Raw genomic sequence first — 17,452 nt, forward strand, 5'->3', positions numbered from 1 at the left:
CATTCACTTACGGTTGTGTCTCAATGAAGTTTAAGAAAACTAAAGTTAACACTGAAAATTGGAAGTTGCATGCTTTGTTGGGTTAACATTTAAGTCAGTGAACAGTACTAGTACTGTGATTCTCTTCTGCTACACTTAAAAATAAAAATTCAAGACCGGTGGTCATGTTGGTCTTGATCTAAGTTTGAGTTGATGGCTGAATGCAAACCTGAAGGGAACAGCCTTCTGCGTATTTTTTTATTACAGTGTTTCATTCAGATTTGGAAATCTGGATGAAAGTTCCCTGGTCCAAAAAAGTGGTAGTGACCTTAGTGCAGAGGACAGACAGAGAGCTACTGACAGCTTATCATCACAGCTTTGATGATGAAAAAGTGGATCTGGATCTGACCATGCACTTACTCCACAGCATCTGTCGTAGCTGCGATGCGGGTAGGTAAATACCCACACTCCCAGTGAATTGTTGTGGATTCAGCTTCTGATGAATCCTGCTCGCTCTTTGGAAATCCCCAAAAGTTAAAACCTTCCGAGTGCTGGTCTGCGTGGCGCTGACGTATGTTTGAATCTTCTGTTTAACTCTGCAAACCCACTTCCTTCTTTAGGAGCCATTTTAATATTTCTTCCTGGATATGATGAGATAGTGAGCCTGAGGGACCGCATTCTTTTTGATGACAAGAGGTTTGCTGATAACGCTCCCAGGTAAAACCTTTAGTTTCTGTGGCTTTCCATTGCTTCTTTAAAGGATCCTTGAAACGTGCTTTTTGTCTTGCATTAGATACCAAGTTTTCATGCTTCATTCGAGTGTGCAGACTTTGGATCAGAAAAAAGTGCTTGAAACTCCACCTTCTGGCGTCCGCAAAATCCCAAGTATCAGAGGGCTTGGTCAGATGCGACAGTGATCTATTTTGCCTTTGCTTCTACAGTTACTATAGTTTTGGTTGTTTGGTTGGTTTTTTCATTGCAGATTCTTTCTACTAATATTGCAGAAACCAGCGTAACAGTCAGTGATGTTGTATTTGTCATTGACTCGGGCAAGGTGAAAGAGGTACGGCTGCCTTAAATTGTCTTTGGGAAGTGAACTTCCTAGTGCCATTCTAAAACACACGGTGCATGAATTTTGGAGAGCTTTTTTTTTTAACTTATCAGTAGGCTGAGGGCTAGTGCCTGTCAGGCAACAGACCTCACTGAGAAGTTTCAACATCCATTTGTTCTATGACAAACACTGTAAATAGCTAGCTGTCTAAAAGCCCTGTAAAAACTAACGTAGGTTGAGGTGTTGATGGATCTTTCTTTTTTTTTGTAATTTGGTATTTCGGTTTGATTTTTAAAACAAGTCCTCCGTTTAGAGCACCACCTTCTGAGACTTGGAGGACACTGGGAGTTCCTTTTGTCCTACTATTGTATCAAGTCCAAAAAGAACCCATTAAGCTTTTAAGCACTTTTTTGGGTGTGTTGCATGCCTATTCCTAAGTTACTTGTTCAAGAAAAGTGAGATAACATAATGAGGCAATTTAAGACCTAGTGTATGGCTTTGGAAATGGAGTTGGATTTCGTAGGAGGTACACACACCAAATTTCTGAAGTTCTTACAATACAGTTTCTTTTGGTAATTTTACATCAAATCTAGGAAAATAAGGAGGTAATTTCCAAGTGAGATAAAGAGGAAAACTTTATTTGGTATAATAATGTATTTTTGCTTGCTTTGTGATATCTCAGGACGCAGACCTGACATATCTTTTACTGACTTGCAATTACCTGTTGACTAGAAAAAGTTTAATTTTGAAAACTGTGTAGCACAAAGATACTGCAAAGGAGGTACCATCATAAATTCACAGGAAACTGAGACGATATCTTTGTGCCAGAAGCTGCTGTATATATTACTATGTCATACTTTTTAGAGAACTTCTGTTGGTAATCTAAATAACTAGTAACTTCTATTTCATGTGCCCTATTCAGTCTTGGGCTTATGTTCCTTTCTTTGTTTTTATAGAAGTCTTTTGATGCACTGAGCTGTGTTACAGTGCTAAAAATGGGGTGTATTTCAAAAGCCAGTGGTATCCAGAGAAAAGGCAGGTAATAAATGCCTCATAATGGTTCTTATTTCGCAGATCTCCACCGTCCTGTGTGTTAAGAATAAAGCACACAGCATAATAACTGTTTCTAGCCTAGTCCAGTGTCGTGTTGGACAATGGCCAGCACTCATTCTCTGCAGATGAGTAGGGGTCAGCATGTATTTCCTTGGAATCATTTCCCAAGTTGTAGAAAAGTGATGCTCAGGCACTTCCCAAAGGTCTAGGTTGTTTTCCACCCCATTAATTTTTAGCGGGGGGGGGGGGGGTCCCACGTGCAGGAGAGGCAGCCTGAGACACGACACGAACACCGATATGATTTGAGCATCGTGCTCCCGTTTTATTGTTTACCTTCACCAAGTTAGACTTTTTCAAAGTTCACGCCCCTTTCCCATGAGAAAGCCTCTAAGCAGCGGGGCAGCTGACCAGTGTATGCCTTTTCCCAAGGCTGTTCAAGGCTGCCGGCTAGCAGGTGCCTTGCAAGCCTATCTTCAGCCTGAGGCCCCGTCAGGGGTACTTCTGCAACAGCCCTGGGATGCCCAAGCTCTCCTGGGGTATCTCATGCCCCTGTTCCACAAGGAATTCCTCTACATTAATTTGTTCTCCTTCCTCTTTCTCCCACGTAGCACCAGCAGTCACAGTGTCCACCTGTTTTCACACCTTGTCTTTGGGCAGAGGACTGCCTATTTCACTTTCTCCAAACTATCCATGACTTAACAGGCCATGATCATATTCTTCCCAACACTGTGGGTGAGGGCTTGGAAGTTTTGTAGCAACAAATGCCCATCAATTGCCAGCAAATGCCCAAACAAATGTTTCATCAATTCTGCTGGCATTAAGCTTCAAGTATTTGTGTGTGAATGTGAGAATTTGCTGTCTCTGTCCCTTCAGTCACAAGCTATTTAATCTTTATTCTACCTTTTACTCCAAGAGTAACTTGAGTTTGGGGGATGCGCAGGGAAGAAACGAAGTTCGCAGCTTAGATTCCTTACAGCAAAGGATGATTGAGATTTGGACTGGTCTTAGGTTAGCAAAAAACCCACAGCCTTTACTTAGATAAGCCTTGTTTTTGTTTCTCCAGATTTCTCAGTGTTGGGTTAAAATTACAATAAAAAATTTCCATGCCATCAAAAATAATCCACGCTTGGAAAACTCACACTCTGTGTGTGACTTACACTTAGCAACACCTTCTTCACAGAACTGCTTCTGCTTTTCCGTTCTAAGTTTCTGTGTCTGTTTGCTGGCTTTTGGTTGGTTGGTTTTGTTTTTAGAAAAAAATCCTAATTTTCACAACTTCCCATACTTTATTTTCAAGGGCTGGGCGCTGTCAGCCTGGAGTCTGTTTTCGTCTCTTCAGCAGGCTCCGATTTCAGAATATGTTGGAATTTCAGTCTCCAGAACTTCTAAGAATGCCACTTCAGGTGCATGTTCAGTTTGAAATTGTAACTTCAAAAAATTTAATGTCATCAAACCATACTATTAATTGCAAAAAATCGTGTGTTGGGTTTGTTTCCAAGTCTTAGTAACCTTTTTTCTTCTGCCTTTGAACTTGCAGGAGATTTGTTTATACACAAAGCTTCTGGCTCCAATTAATTGTCCAGTTGTGGACTTCCTTATGAAAGCTCCTGATCCTCCGCCTGCTCTAACTGTCAGAAATGCTGTGCACATGCTTAAGGTCAGGAAAGGAATAGGTTTAGGTGGGAATTTCATTTGATTCCATATTTGTGGTGTAGCAGCCTATCTTACTGGCTTCTGTTTGTACTGAAGCTGTTTTTAATTACTTCAGGATGTTTTGAATTTTTGCTTATTACCTGTTTTCATTTTGTGTGTGGGGATGTGTTTTTCCATGTCGGGGAAGAGAGTGATTCAAAGTCGTCTCTGTTAATAGTTGGACTTGCTGTTTTAGTGTTTGGGAAGAAGTCTGGTTAATGCCCAGTATTCACATCCTTTCTGCTTTCACTGTAAACTGATTTAGTCCACTGTCCCTGTCCCCCTCTCCTTTGTTTGTTTGTTTATAAACAGACCATAGATGCCATGGACCCTTGGGAAGATCTCACTGAGCTTGGTTACCACCTCACTGAATTACCTGTAGAGCCACACCTGGGTAAAATGGTGTTGTATGCTGTTGTGCTGAAGTGCCTGGATCCTGTTCTGACCATTGCCTGTGCTCTTGCTGGCCAAGACCCTTTTGTGCTGCCCACGCTGGCCTCCCAAAAGCGTGCAGCCATGCTGTGCAGGAAGCGTTTTGCTGCAGGGACGTTCAGTGACCACATGGCCCTGCTCAGGGCTTTCCAGGTAGGATTTCAGTTCAGAGAGTACTCATCACAGGAGATCACCCATCAAGGCAAATAATGTACCAGTCTGCTTGGATGTAGAGTGGTGGACTGTGATTAAGGCCTTGGAGAAGACGTTATTTTTGCCTAGTGGCTTTCCTGTGTGTTGGACTCATCAATGTGTGAGGGAACACTTTCTGTGGTATGTTTTGTTGATGTTTCCAAACCTTACAAGATTGTGAGCGTTCCAGCCATGTGCCAACAGTGTGGCTCTTTACATCCTACTACACTGATAACTTCAAATCATGATCTTAATGTAATGATCTTTATTGAATTAATCATTTTAACTTGACGTAATGATCACTGGAGTGAACAGGTAAAGAGAATCTAATTCTTGAAATTAGAAAAAAAATCTAGTTTGATGCATTTACTTCCAGAGTGGGTTTTGCCTTCATTTTATTGACATAAATGTAATTTTTTTAAAATGCACTTTTTAGTTTTAGCTAGTCAAAGTGATAGGCAAATGTGAAAAACGTTTTCAGGCGTGGCAGAAGGCGCGCGCTGATGGCTGGGAGAGAGCCTTCTGTGAAAAGAACTTCCTATCCCAAGCCACGATGGAAATCATCGTAGGAATGAGAACACAGCTGCTCGGCCAGCTTAGAGCCTCGGGTAAACAGCTTGGAAGAAATTTTAACCTCGTTTTAAAGTCCAGCCTATAGAAATTGTAACAGAAATAATGTTCACTGGTGTCATTTTTCTTACTTAATTTGAATCAGACCTTCACGTACACGTTGATGCGGGGTATGGTGTAGATGAGGAACTGTGGCTGATCTAACCGGAGGCATCCTCATCTCAGCTCCACATGGCACTGCATTTCAGTGTCGAGATGAATTTCTTTGGGTCATTATGTTTTAGTAAATTATTCCCATAGGAAATGTCTTTGTATTGTAGAAAGTAATTGTATTCTGTGTTAGTGTGCAACCCCTTATCGGGAGGGATTTCAGTGTAATGGTTTCTTCTTGATGCTGTTAAGGTTGGCAGTGGTGAAAGATGCAACAAATTAGTAGTTTATTTCACCTTTGCTTTCAAATTCCTTTTGGGAACCAAACACAAGCTAACATGGCACCGTTTTGTCCTGTTCTTCTGACAGGTTTTGTGAGAGCCAGAGGAGGAGCTGCTATTAGAGATGTTAATACTAACTCTGAGAACTGGGCTGTAATTAAAGCTGCCTTAGTGGCTGGGATGTATCCCGATCTTGTGCACGTAGACAGAGAAAGCCTGGTGTTGACTGAACCAAAGGAGAAGAAAGTGCGATTTCATCCTACCTCTGTTCTTGGTCAATCTCAGTATAACAAGGTAAAATCACTTTGAATTTATAGCTCACAAAATAGAGCACTAGAATCTATCAGATGTTTTAGAAACGTCTTTTCCTAGTTGTCAGTACTTTAACAGCAGCAAGGGCATTAAACACTGCAGCTTTAGAAAATACTTTTCCTACCAGTTGGTAGAATTGGAGTTGGTTCATTTTTCCATTGTTTCAATTAGTCCTTTCTCCAGATGGAACAAGGCAAAATGACAAAAAACCACCCCTAGTTGTAAAATTGTTGTAAAGATATAATCTCTTAAAAGCAAGAAGTTCTGCTCTGAAACTTTTCTTCTTTAACATCTCTTTTTAAAGCAAAGTATTTTGTTTCATGGTGGTAGGATAATTTGTGCATCTGGTTGAATTCTCTCATGCTTTTTTATTTGCATGTATATTTTTATTTTTATTTTTATATAGGTATATATTATATATGTATATAATTATATACGTATTTCTTCCTAAAGATACAGAATCACAGAAGGGTTTGGGTTGGAAGGGACCTTAAAGCTTATCTCGTTCCAGCCCCCTGCCATGGGCAGGGACACCTTCCACTAGTCCAGGTTGCTCAGAGCCCCACGCAGCCTGGCCTTGAACACTGCCAGGTTGAGGCATCCACAATGTCTCTGGATAAAATGAGAAAGATGTTAAAATGTATGTTAACTACAGGTAGAGGGTATAATAGCCCAGTCTTACCTGCTCTTGCACAGGTTCCCCCAGCAGATGGACAAGCTGCAGCCATCCAGGCCCTCCCTACAGACTGGCTTATCTATGACGAAATGATGAGAGCTCGCAAGACAGCAAACGTCAGGTGCTGCTCTGTTGTGACACCTGTCACCGTGTCCCTCTTCTGTGGACCAGCCAGACTGCCAAGTAATGCCTTGCAGGCATCTTCAGCCTTCCGAGGTACACTGGAGTGTGGATTTGGAATGTTTCCATTGGCATGCACCAGTGTGTGATGTGCAAAGCTTCTTTTTCAGTCATTTTTAATGCATATGTTGGCGACTTCTGAAATAACAGTGTAATGATTCTTGTAGCTATTCAGGAATAGTTTGTAGGTTCTGTAACAAATGTCTCAGTTTTGGGATTCCTTACAGATCCATATCCATAACTGACACAGTTCTGGGGTCTCAGAAACTACAGTGCAGTTTGTAAGGAGAGAATGCAGCCACAATGTGTAATGATAATACTAGTACTGAGAAGTGTAGCATGTGTGTTCTTTTTCTCCAGACTGCTTTATTTGATACTTCAGACCAGATTATTCAAACTGAATAATTTAGAAACAATCAATGTGGCAAACAAGACATACTGCTTCTAGCTGACACATGCATTTTCAAGATATTTTCCACTGATGATTTCTAATGTCAATTAGCTGTGCTGTTAACTAGAAGTAATGGAGAATATATAGAAATTTCCTTTTTTTTCTTATTTAAATGGAGTGCTGTAGGAATGGAAGCAAAAATAACTGCTGCTATTTCTCATAGGTTGAATCAAACTGAAAGTCCAACTTATTTGTGAAGCTTTTCTGTCTTGCTTTTAAACTGTTGACCTTAGAATAGTGTTCATGCTGATTGAATTGCGCTCTAGGAAATAAGGATTCCTAATTAATAGCCATACGTATCTATAATTTTCTTTTTCTTACTAGGTCTTTATCTAGTAATCTAGTAAAAAAATCTGCTCTTTTACTAGGAAATAGAGCCACGTGTGGTTTTACAAACAGCTTCAGGCAACAGCTGGATTGTGGCTTGTGAATACTGGTGAAGGTACATGAGTTGAGTCAGACCACGTCAGTACAGGTTTTTACACAGTAGGATCTTCAGCAGGTCTGGCTACTTGATTGCTCCTATCTGGAGCAAAGACTCTGCAGTGTATTTGCAGAAAAGAAGAAGTAGTTTTACAACAGTTTACATTGTAAAGTCAGTTTTAGAAGGAAAAGGATTTATTGCTGGTAATGCGGTAGTGTTCAGGTTTTTGTATATAAGTAGAAATAATACAGAAATGCTAATGCACCTTTTCTCTTTAATTCAGGGGGAGGGGTATCTAACGATAGCAGTGACAGTGAGATGGAGGACAAAACAACTGCTGATCTGGCACTACTGAAGCTGGATGAATGGCTTCATCTCAAACTGGACCCTGAAGTACGTAAGAAATCACTCCTGTGTTTGCTTCATGTAGAAGGATTATAAAAAGATGTAAAAAGGTTTTTGTAACGTTTGAGTAGCCAGGAATTTTCTCTAAGAATGTCATGGTCCGTTGGGGTCTGTCAAACTAAGTACTCTGTGATTTAACCCATATTTCGTGAGCTCATCAAGAGTTAAAGGGCTTCAATCCCCTTTGGCCCAGAGCTGTCACATGAATTCACGTATTCAACGTGCAAGTCGCAAGGTTTTGTAACCTACCACCCATACCTTTCAAACCTTGTACCTATGAGCAAAAAGACAAAAAATAATTGGTCACCTAATCCAACAGTGAGAGAGTGCTCTTCCCTCTTCCTCCATCATGGGGTGTGGGTGTCTTGTCTCTCACATGAGGGAGCAGGAAAGCCTCAGCAGTCCAGATGCTGTTGGATCTGCTTCAGAAACTTTCTGGGCAATATGATGTTTTATGTGTCTGAGCTTGGCAGTTTTGTCTGTTTCCACAAGTGAGCACATTCTGAAGAGGCTGCCAGACAAAAGATAAGGGCTGCAGGGGACAGCAGGCTGCAGGTGACAGTGGCTGCATAATGGCCCTTTTGCTCCTTCTGGCCTCCTGTCCTGCCTGTGTGGTGCTCCATCAGGCCACAGCATGAGCTGGGATAGCCAAAATCTGAGCAGGAGCTGAGAGAACAGCCACATTGGCATATTGTGTTTTTCTTTCTCTGAGAGCATAACCACAATCGGATCGAAAAAGGAGCACTTGAAGCTGGAGCTGCTGAAAGAAAGTTGCTATCAGATTTCGGAAGGAGAAATAAAAACCTCTTTGAAACAGAAGGCTTTAGGTCATTGAAGAGCTGTGGCTGTGGTAGGAGGTAGTTTATGGATCATGAAACCCTGGAACTTACCAGCTCTAATAATAATGCTGTCTGTCCTAGACATGTCCAGAAGAGTGATTTTTAAAAATTCTTTTTTCAATGGAAGCATTTCTGATAACATGGGAATTAGACTCTAGTCTTCTGAATTTAGTCATTGCGTTTGAGCAGAAGTCTGTGTAAGAAAAATGCCGCTTAGAGCTCTTTTCCCTCAGGTAGGACTGAAGAGTGCATGAGTACAGATTGATTTGATAGGAAGGGCATAAAGCATGAAAAAAGTGGGTTTTCTAGAAAGATAAAAAGGAAAAAAATTCTGTGGATTTACAATGCAATGTTAAGTTTAGTACAGAGCTAAAGGAAATGTTCCAAAAATTACCTTGCGTCCAAGGAGAGAAATGTAAATTAACATCTTACTTTAAGTAAGAGTTATTCCCCCTCCCCAAGACCTTGGTCTTGCCTTTCAGTTTGGACCTTGTTCTCACTGGAATGTGAGGTGCTGCCTGATAGGAAGGAGTAGGGTACTCTCACCTGCCTGATGTAATTTTCATCAGTCTGTAACAGAATTGGAATTCATTACGGGCTGCTGGGATGCTGTTGCAACTCAGGCAGAAGTGGCACAGTTTGTTCCTGCGTCGTATGCGAGCTCCTTCTAAACCGTGGTCTCAAGTTGATGAAACAACTGTAAGAGCAATTACAGCTGTTCTGAGTGCTGAAGAGCAGTCTGCAGGTCTGCAGCAGCCTTCAGGAATTGGCCAGAGACCGAGACCTGTGACTTGTGAAGAGCTTCCTTTGGCATCTACATGTAGAAAAAGCTCAACAGAAACTGAATTCTCTGACTCCTCTAGTGCTGAAAAGTAAGATGTTGAGGTCTTCTAGACACTGTAGGTTGCAATTTATGTATGCAAGCATCACTTAAATTTCTGCTAGTAATAAGGAGGTGGAAATAGTGGCAGTACAGTTGAAAGGTGTGATACTGTCCTATGCTGCATTGTAGTTTCACTGAGAAGTATTTCATACATGGGCCTGCTGTTTGAGAGAGCAGTCAGGAATATTGTCCATGATTTGTGATCTTGGAGAAGTAGCAGATGAGGTTTAGCAGTAACATTAAAAAACAATGCATGACCGGTATGGGTTTTTAGTTAGTGTTTAATATGTGTTGTAGTTGCTGTAATACATGTGGTCATGCAGTAGGCTGACAGGTATGTACGTAAATTGTTCAGTGAGTGCTTGTGAAACTCAAGGCATGTCCTTTTTAGAGTTTCGGTGAAATCTACATCTCCTGCACTCCACCAGCCAAAGAAGTACAAAGAAAAAGACATTTTGCTCTCCAAACGATCCTCAGATGACAGATCAGCTCAGTCCTCAGTGAAGCCTGCAGACAGCAGTAGCTGTCCCAGCCCCTGTGCTAGTCCTTCTTCTCCAGTATCTGCAAAGGTAGAGTTCTCCAAAGTACCACCCTGCTCTTCGAAAGTAAAGGGATGTCTTGCTGATACCATTCTGCAACAATTAGGTATTTTACTGCTAAATTAGGAACCTGACTTAACTTTTCATTTGTAACAGCTGCATAATGCTTCCTTCTGGAACTTAAAATCTAGACTAAATATCCTTGTTACGCTAGTTTAATACAGCAAAGATGGTATTTGTGGACTGCTGAGGTAAAGCTATCCAAAGTAAAAAAATGAGATTGTTTTTTTTTTAATAAATGGTGAAGGTGTATTAATTTTTTTCAACTAAATTAGTACATTGTACACACACTTCTGAAGGTTTTGGATTCTGCCTTTCTGTTTCTGTAACAGCATCCATTGATACAGATTCTCTTTAAATATTGTGTTATCTGTGTTACCTGCCTTATTATGACTGCTTGGGGGGTTTTGTGAGGGTTATTTTAACAAAGCACACATTTAACGAGCTTATTGTCATAATTGTCCCTGTATACTTGAATGGTAAACTGCAGTGATACTAAACAGATCACTGAAAGGAAACCTCATGGACTCGCTGGAGGATTTAGTAATTCCTCTTGAGTTTTTCAGCTTTTAGGTTGAGCCAGTGTAAAAGGAAGAAAACATGTTTCCCGAAGGTAGAAATGGGAGTGGTGTGCTGTAGGCTGCAGTCTAGGATGATTAATTTTGGTGCCATCTCAAGGCATGTCAGGCTTAAACAAATCGTAATTAATCACTAAGCTTTTTACTCCTATTCTGCTCTACTTGTTTTCGGCCCCTCATGGAGGAATTGTTGAGAAGTGCTATCAAAATGTAAAATAGATGTCGGATACATTTTAAAGCCGTTTCAGACAGGACCAGCTGATTTTACGTTTCTTCTAGAAGCTGGAGGAGGAAGGGAGGAGCACAGTCAAGGATTTCCATGTTCGTGTGTGTAAAGCTTCAGAAATAAAGCCTGGTTTATTTTGTTGTCTTTATTAATTTAATTTATTTTTTCCAGGGTTGCAGATCTCCTTCACCAAGACAAAATAGGCCAGTTCGGTACTTTATAATGAAAAGTAGCAACTTGCAAAACATTGATATTTCTCAACAGAAGGGAATATGGTCCACTACGCCAAGTAATGAAGGGAAACTGAATGGAGCCTTTTGGGAGAGCAGCCTGGTTTACTTAATATTTTCTGCTCAAGGGTCTGGATGCTTTCAGGTGAGTCCTAATCTAAAACTAAGTATTAGCAGCGGTTGGTGGTTTAGGAGGCTGCAGCAGATGACTGTGTGTAGTGTGGACAGCTTTGCTTATGACTCCTGGCCTTCTGAGAAGCAGAGCAGTGTGCAAATGTCTGTGCTTGCTGAAGAAAGAGCATTTAATTCTTTGAAACATGCTCTTCTAGTTAGCTCAGTTTGTCCCTCGAAGGCGGAGACAGAATTGCCTCCAAACATCATGAGTCAGAATAATGTTTATACCCTACATTAATCCTCTAAAACAACAAAAAGCGCCCCAAAAATCCTGACAAAGTCAGGGATTGCTACTCTTTGCATGCCAAAGTGTGTATTGTAAGTGAGCAAGGAGTTACAGGCAAGTCATAGCTTTCTAAAGCCAGGAAACTCATACATTTCTTTATTAAAATCTTAATAAAAACTGGTTTTATTCACTTCCAGTTAGGAAGCTGGCCGTGATTCTTCCAGAGCTGTGTCTTGACTTCATGTTCAGTGAGATATATGTCAACAGTTTGTTGGTCAAATCTCTGGTCAGTTTGAAGTTAAAAACTTGACCTGGTAGTGCAAAGTTGCGCATTAGCTTTGAGCCAGCTAAATTCAGTTGTTCCAGGTAAAGAAAGGCCCACTTACTTCTTCATATATAAGCTCTTTGTAAAAATCAGCTGAACTGAAAATCTAAGGAACCAACCAAAACACAGCTGTCTTGGCAATACCACTGAAGGACTGCAGTGGCATACTGTGTACGATGATTTGGCAAACGCAGGTGTAATACTGGCAAGTAATTTTCAGCAAGCCAGTTGATACCGAAAATGGGCGGTTGCATTGGTGCTCTCAGGCAGGGAAGCGGGGGAGGGAAGACACGCCGACGTCAGGAGTGCAGGTGATTGACCTTGCCCTGCCCTTCCAGTTGTGACAGGGCACTGCACCCTCATGGGAATGTGGGATTAACTTCCCTATTAATCTTCTGTTGTCCCAACTGTCTCTTTCTAGTCCACATTTATTTTTTTTCCACTGTTCCTTTCATTAACTCTCATGTAAGTCTGCCTTGAGCTATGTAGGACTGCATGTCTTACATCAGCAGTGAGTGCTGCTAATTTACACAGTGAACTGCATCTTTTGGACTGCTACATCCTAACTGGCATCAATTCACCTGAATAGTTGATACGTTGTCTGTGGGGTTGGGTTCACTTCTGGTTTGGTTGGGGCGTGGGCAAATCAGGGTGTCCTGAAGTAAGTTAAATGCTATCTCGGGTTTGGGGTTCCTTTCATTTTCTTTCTGAATACTTGTCATGGTGGAATTTTGTCCAGCTTCACTAAAGAAGGAAATAAAAGCAACTTTGACTTCTTTCTTGGAAGAACAGCTACACTCTCCTGATTCTATGTGAAAGTTAATGTAGAGGGAACACGAGAAGGAACAAATGGATTTCTGCAAAAATAACCTACAGCTGACGAGGAATGTGAATGTCTAACGGACTATTCTGTACTGGAATATTCATCTTGATTTCCCTCTGCTTCAGGTGGTTTTGCAACAGCTTTTTAATCTGTTACGAAGCTTAAAAAACCTTCAGTGATAATTTTGTCATTGAGAGACATTCCTTACGGTCAAACCCTACAAGGCATATTTGAAGTGGAAAAAGAAGTGCTACCTCTAACTTTCTAGATGTAAAACATTTTGGAAGCTCCAGCTTCATGGTGGAGAGTGTGTTAATCACTTTGAAACTATTTTGAAAGTTTCACAGGAAGTTGAGTTATTTATCTCGTTCTGCCACAGACAGATGTGGTCCCATTATGTCTGTTCTTTCCATTTTTGTCCCAGGGGTTTGCTAGAATGGGTTCAGCAATTGGGCGTGAGAAAAGTCAAGACTGGGGATCTGCTGGTTTCGGAGGTGTGTTTAAGGTGGACTGGATCCGAAAAGAAAGCATTCCTTTTCAGTTTGCACACCATTTGCTCAACCCGTGGAACGACAGTAAGAAAGTACAGATAAGTAGAGATGGCCAGGTAATGTTACTCTCTTCTAAAGTTTTCTTTACTTGGTAGAACTGTGTATTTTTTATTGGCTTGTTCAGTTTATCGCCACTTGTTCGTGTGTCTGCTAATCTGAATCCCAGTTCATTGGTGCATTGTACCTTCAGCGAATGCAGAATTACCGCTGAAGTAATGGAGACATTTTGATAAGATCAAAACAGTTTCTTGCTTATGTGTTTAAAAAATTATTTAAAGGTGGATGCTTCCAAAAAGAAGTTGTTGGGGTTTTTTTGTAATTTAGTTCTGGAGGTTTGTGCCGTGTTTGGTTGAGATGTATTCTCTTAGACAGTCTGTTACACCCAAATAACTGTTCATAATTAAAAGGTTTTTTCTGTAAAGCCTGAAGAGAATCCCGAGTTTTGAGGTAGAGTAAAGCTTAGGACCGTTCTCAAATCTGTTAAAGCTCTAACTGCAACTACAAAAAGCCAGAGAATTGGCACAGAATTTCTCTGTGGCAGTTTCTGCCCTCTCTCCATCCCCTCCCAAAACATCTTGATGACTCAAGAGCTGAAGTTTTTGTTTCACCTTCTCTTCTCCAAAACTCTCTCCAGTTGTAAGAAACTGGAGGAAAGAAGTACAAGGAAAGGACAGCCACTGTATTTCCTGTGACCTCTCTTTCCACATTCTCCACCACGCTTGATGGAATTCAACTTAAAAGATGTGGAAAATAATGATCTTGAGTTAGTAAGTGAGTGACCTGTGGGAGGTACAAAGTATCTGGTGTGTCTGTTCTTGTGTATGGAGGTAGTGTGTTCACTGGAATGATCTTTGTGAGAACTGACATCTCACTGGGAATGGAAACACCCCAAACACCCTCTAGGCTAGGGTGGGTTATGAAAGTTTTTATCTCCTGCTGAGCCCTAGTAAGAAAACCTTGCTCTGCTGGGAGTTCTAATGTTTGTCCCAATAGCAAAAGGGATGAGCTCTTGTAGAAGGTTTGAAAGCAATCACCGGCAACCTCACCTAATTCAGTAATAAATCGTTTCTGTATGCTCAATAGTAGCAGTGCAGATAACTTCCCGGATTTCCTGATCCTTTCTAGGAGCTGGAACCACAAGTTGGAGAGCAGTTGCTGCAGCTTTGGGACCATATTCCTTTGGCAGGAAAAAACCTGCCTGAGCGTGCCAAGTAGTATGGCAGAGGTAGTTACTCCTGCATTGCTTCCTGGTTTTGTGGTAGAGGAAAAGCTGTCCACACACAGTGTATCATCACTGTCCAGTCTTTGTAGCTTGTGGAAGGACAGGTACACTTGGTACTAAATAGTCTATTCATTTTGATTTTTTTCCAGCTGGTTTAGGTTGTTGAAACATCAGCCACGAGAACCAGCAGCATGTCTACAGTAAAGATGAGGAAGAAGGCGGCGCAACAACCTCCTGACGTTCTTAGTCATGCTGTGCAGCTAGAAGTGGAAAAATAAGAGGGAATTGTGTTGTTTTCAGTGTTTCCTTGCCAGCCTGGTTTTTGGCTGAGTTGGTTTTTTTACAGTAGTGTGCAGCTGATACTTAAAAATACAGTGAAGTTCAAAACAAAATTTGAAACAACGGACCCCTTGTAAGTTGTCTGTGGGTTTAAAATAGCATAGCAGACAGTTGAGATATGCAGTTTACAGTTAAAGCTTTCTCAGCCCAGTACAAGGTATGAGAATGTAAATGTTAATTAATCGGTCTTGCAGTTGAGTTAAAAAAATAATAACTCCAAATATGTTGAAAGGCTCCATAAGTGTTGGTTGAACTTCTGCATCCACAGTGCAAGAGAGAAGAATGTAGTCATACAAACACCTAAGCAGCTGGAGATGTGAATTTTTAATTTATTTAAATGTAATTTTTTTATAGTTTAAATTTATTTTATTTATTAATTATTTAATTGTTATTGGATTTGATTATTTTAATTAAATTTCATTTAAATAAAGAAGAAGGAGCATGAGACTTTTGAGATTGGGTGTGTCCACTGATGCTTTGATTATTTTTCACCTTTAAGATGGGACTCACACCTTGACAAGCTGAAACAGTCTTTCAGAGGCCTGTGGCCAAGTGGCACTTCAATAGTTCACTAACTTAGGCACTGGTAGAAGAGTTGTATTTCTTTAAAAGAATATAAAAAATAATTACCAGTACCATTTCCTTGATCATTTAACATAGTCTTCATGCTTGCTTTCAAGTTGTTTCTTCTTCTTCCATACCACTACTGTCTTGGTTTATTTGGCTTTTTCTTAGTCCTTAACGTACTGTACTGTAAGGCTGGTATAAATTCAGTGTGATCACTGTCAGCACTGTTTGTGGTCATTCTTTGGCTAAACCAAAACTTTTTTCTGCTGCTGAGCATCTACCTATTTTCTCATGTCTGTTCAGGATATTACCCTGTGCATCCATTTTGCCTTCTGTGTAGCGACCTCCATACATGAACCATCAGTTTTACCTTTGCCAGGACTAACTGGGTGCATGTAAGGCTCTACTGCCTAATGCACTGTGTCTCAAGACAGTGCATGAGGCTCTTGCTGCCTTTTACAGTACTTCCAGGCCTGTGCCCACGCAGGAATGTGGGGCAGTAGTGCCTTGTACAGATCTACAGGGCCCTGTGCACTCCAGGGACGGAGCTGGCCCAGAGAGGGAACACAGGTGGGGTGTAATGTTTGGTTAACCAGCCCAGGTAGGACTTCTGCAGCTTGATGATAAAAAGGACAGTCCAGCCATGGAATTTGCATTCCACAAGGCCACTGGCCAGTCTAGAACACTTGAGTGGAGAAGAGATTGTACCCTGCTTGCCTGCCTGACAGAGACGTGGTCATGGTAAGTCTTTGTATGGCCAGATGTTAGATCTAGCTCAGTCATGGTGAAGTACATGATACTATTATTATTATTACCCAAGTAACTGTGCTACTGATCTGTATTTTCTCGTGCACTGTATTTAGAGGTGGACTGTTTATCCCTTAAGCTGTTGGTCTGTTGTCTGTAACCATCTCCTTTTAGCAGGGCTGCCTAAAGCCCTTTCACTCCAGTAGCACAAGTGGACTGCCACTTTCTGTGATGATACCAACAGCATCATCAGCCTGCAGAAGAACTCCAGCACTGCAGCATAGTTTTTAGACACCTCACCTGCCTGATCATGACTGAGTGTGATCATCATACCTGAAGTGAAAACTAAAGCAGGAAGAAGGGCAAGGACCTGAACCTATCTGAAAAGTAATAGGGCAGCAACAGCCAGCAGTTCAACACAATCCTTGCATTGGTGATGACAAACGGGAGAAATGGCCTGTGACCATCCCCTCAGCAACAGTAAAAATCCCAGATTGGAGGTTGTTCTGTTAAAGAGTAAATTAAGTTCTTGCAAGCTAGACCCTTGTCCATAACTAGAGTGTGGAGGAAGGGAACATAAATAGGGTTCTGAAGGATAGTCAAGAGTTTTGCCAAGTTTGTTCATACATGAACAAAACTTGGCTGAGAAGTGCTGGTTCAGGACAACTCCAGTCATGTTCCTCAACACAGAAGGTACGAGTTTTGCCAGTGTCTCATGGGAAAATGCTGAGCTGTGCTGCCTCCTCAGGAACATATTCCTGCAAACAGGTAAAGGTGGCAAGCTGTTTAGCCATAGACTATTTTTTTTGTTGCTAAATACTATGTAGCGTGAAATCGCTAATCTGTCGCAACTATTTGCTTCAGTATTTGCTTTCTTGCATTTTCTTTTTCCCACTATTGAACTGGTGTAATTTCTGCTCCGTCATCACAGCATCTACAAAGACATGGTGGGCTTAATTGTAGTGAGGGATTTTTTGAAGCTTCCATTTTAAATGCTTGGCACTGGCTGTTGTAGAAATGAAATCACAGCTCCTACCTGGCAGGCCCACCACAGGCTTGTGGTTGGATTAGTCCATAGTTATTCCCAGGCACTTTGTCTTTAGAGCGAGTTAAGAGTGGTTTTTGCAGCTACTAATTCTAACTTTTGTTTCTGTGAAATGATGCTGTAGTGATTGTTCAGAGCAGCCACTTCTCCAGATGTATTCAGTCGTGGTGTTCACTATCTGGAAAACATTAGCAGTTAGTCTCGTGTTCTCTGCATCTTCCTGTTGCCAC

General features: G+C 41.2%; 1 pseudogene across 1 annotated transcript in view; it reads left to right on the forward strand.

Moving 5' to 3' along the window:
- The window catches only part of LOC309585002 (3'-5' RNA helicase YTHDC2-like), a 29,131-nt pseudogene extending 14,614 nt beyond the window's left edge, over window positions 1-14,517 (forward strand). Inside the window, exons 13-29 of the transcript in view lie at window positions 247-429; window positions 600-696; window positions 773-860; window positions 962-1,042; window positions 1,987-2,069; window positions 3,381-3,486; window positions 3,621-3,740; window positions 4,088-4,360; window positions 4,881-5,007; window positions 5,489-5,694; window positions 6,409-6,604; window positions 7,727-7,836; window positions 9,285-9,559; window positions 9,962-10,139; window positions 11,145-11,348; window positions 13,176-13,358; window positions 14,428-14,517. The product of the transcript in view is annotated as a 3'-5' RNA helicase YTHDC2-like (transcript). The remainder of the gene's footprint in view (window positions 1-246; window positions 430-599; window positions 697-772; window positions 861-961; window positions 1,043-1,986; window positions 2,070-3,380; window positions 3,487-3,620; window positions 3,741-4,087; window positions 4,361-4,880; window positions 5,008-5,488; window positions 5,695-6,408; window positions 6,605-7,726; window positions 7,837-9,284; window positions 9,560-9,961; window positions 10,140-11,144; window positions 11,349-13,175; window positions 13,359-14,427) is intronic.
- The last annotated feature ends 2,935 nt before the right edge of the window (window positions 14,518-17,452 follow it).

This window comes from Coloeus monedula (genome assembly GCF_965178545.1).
Source record: "Coloeus monedula genome assembly, chromosome: Z".
NCBI classification, from domain to species: domain Eukaryota; kingdom Metazoa; phylum Chordata; class Aves; order Passeriformes; family Corvidae; genus Coloeus; species Coloeus monedula.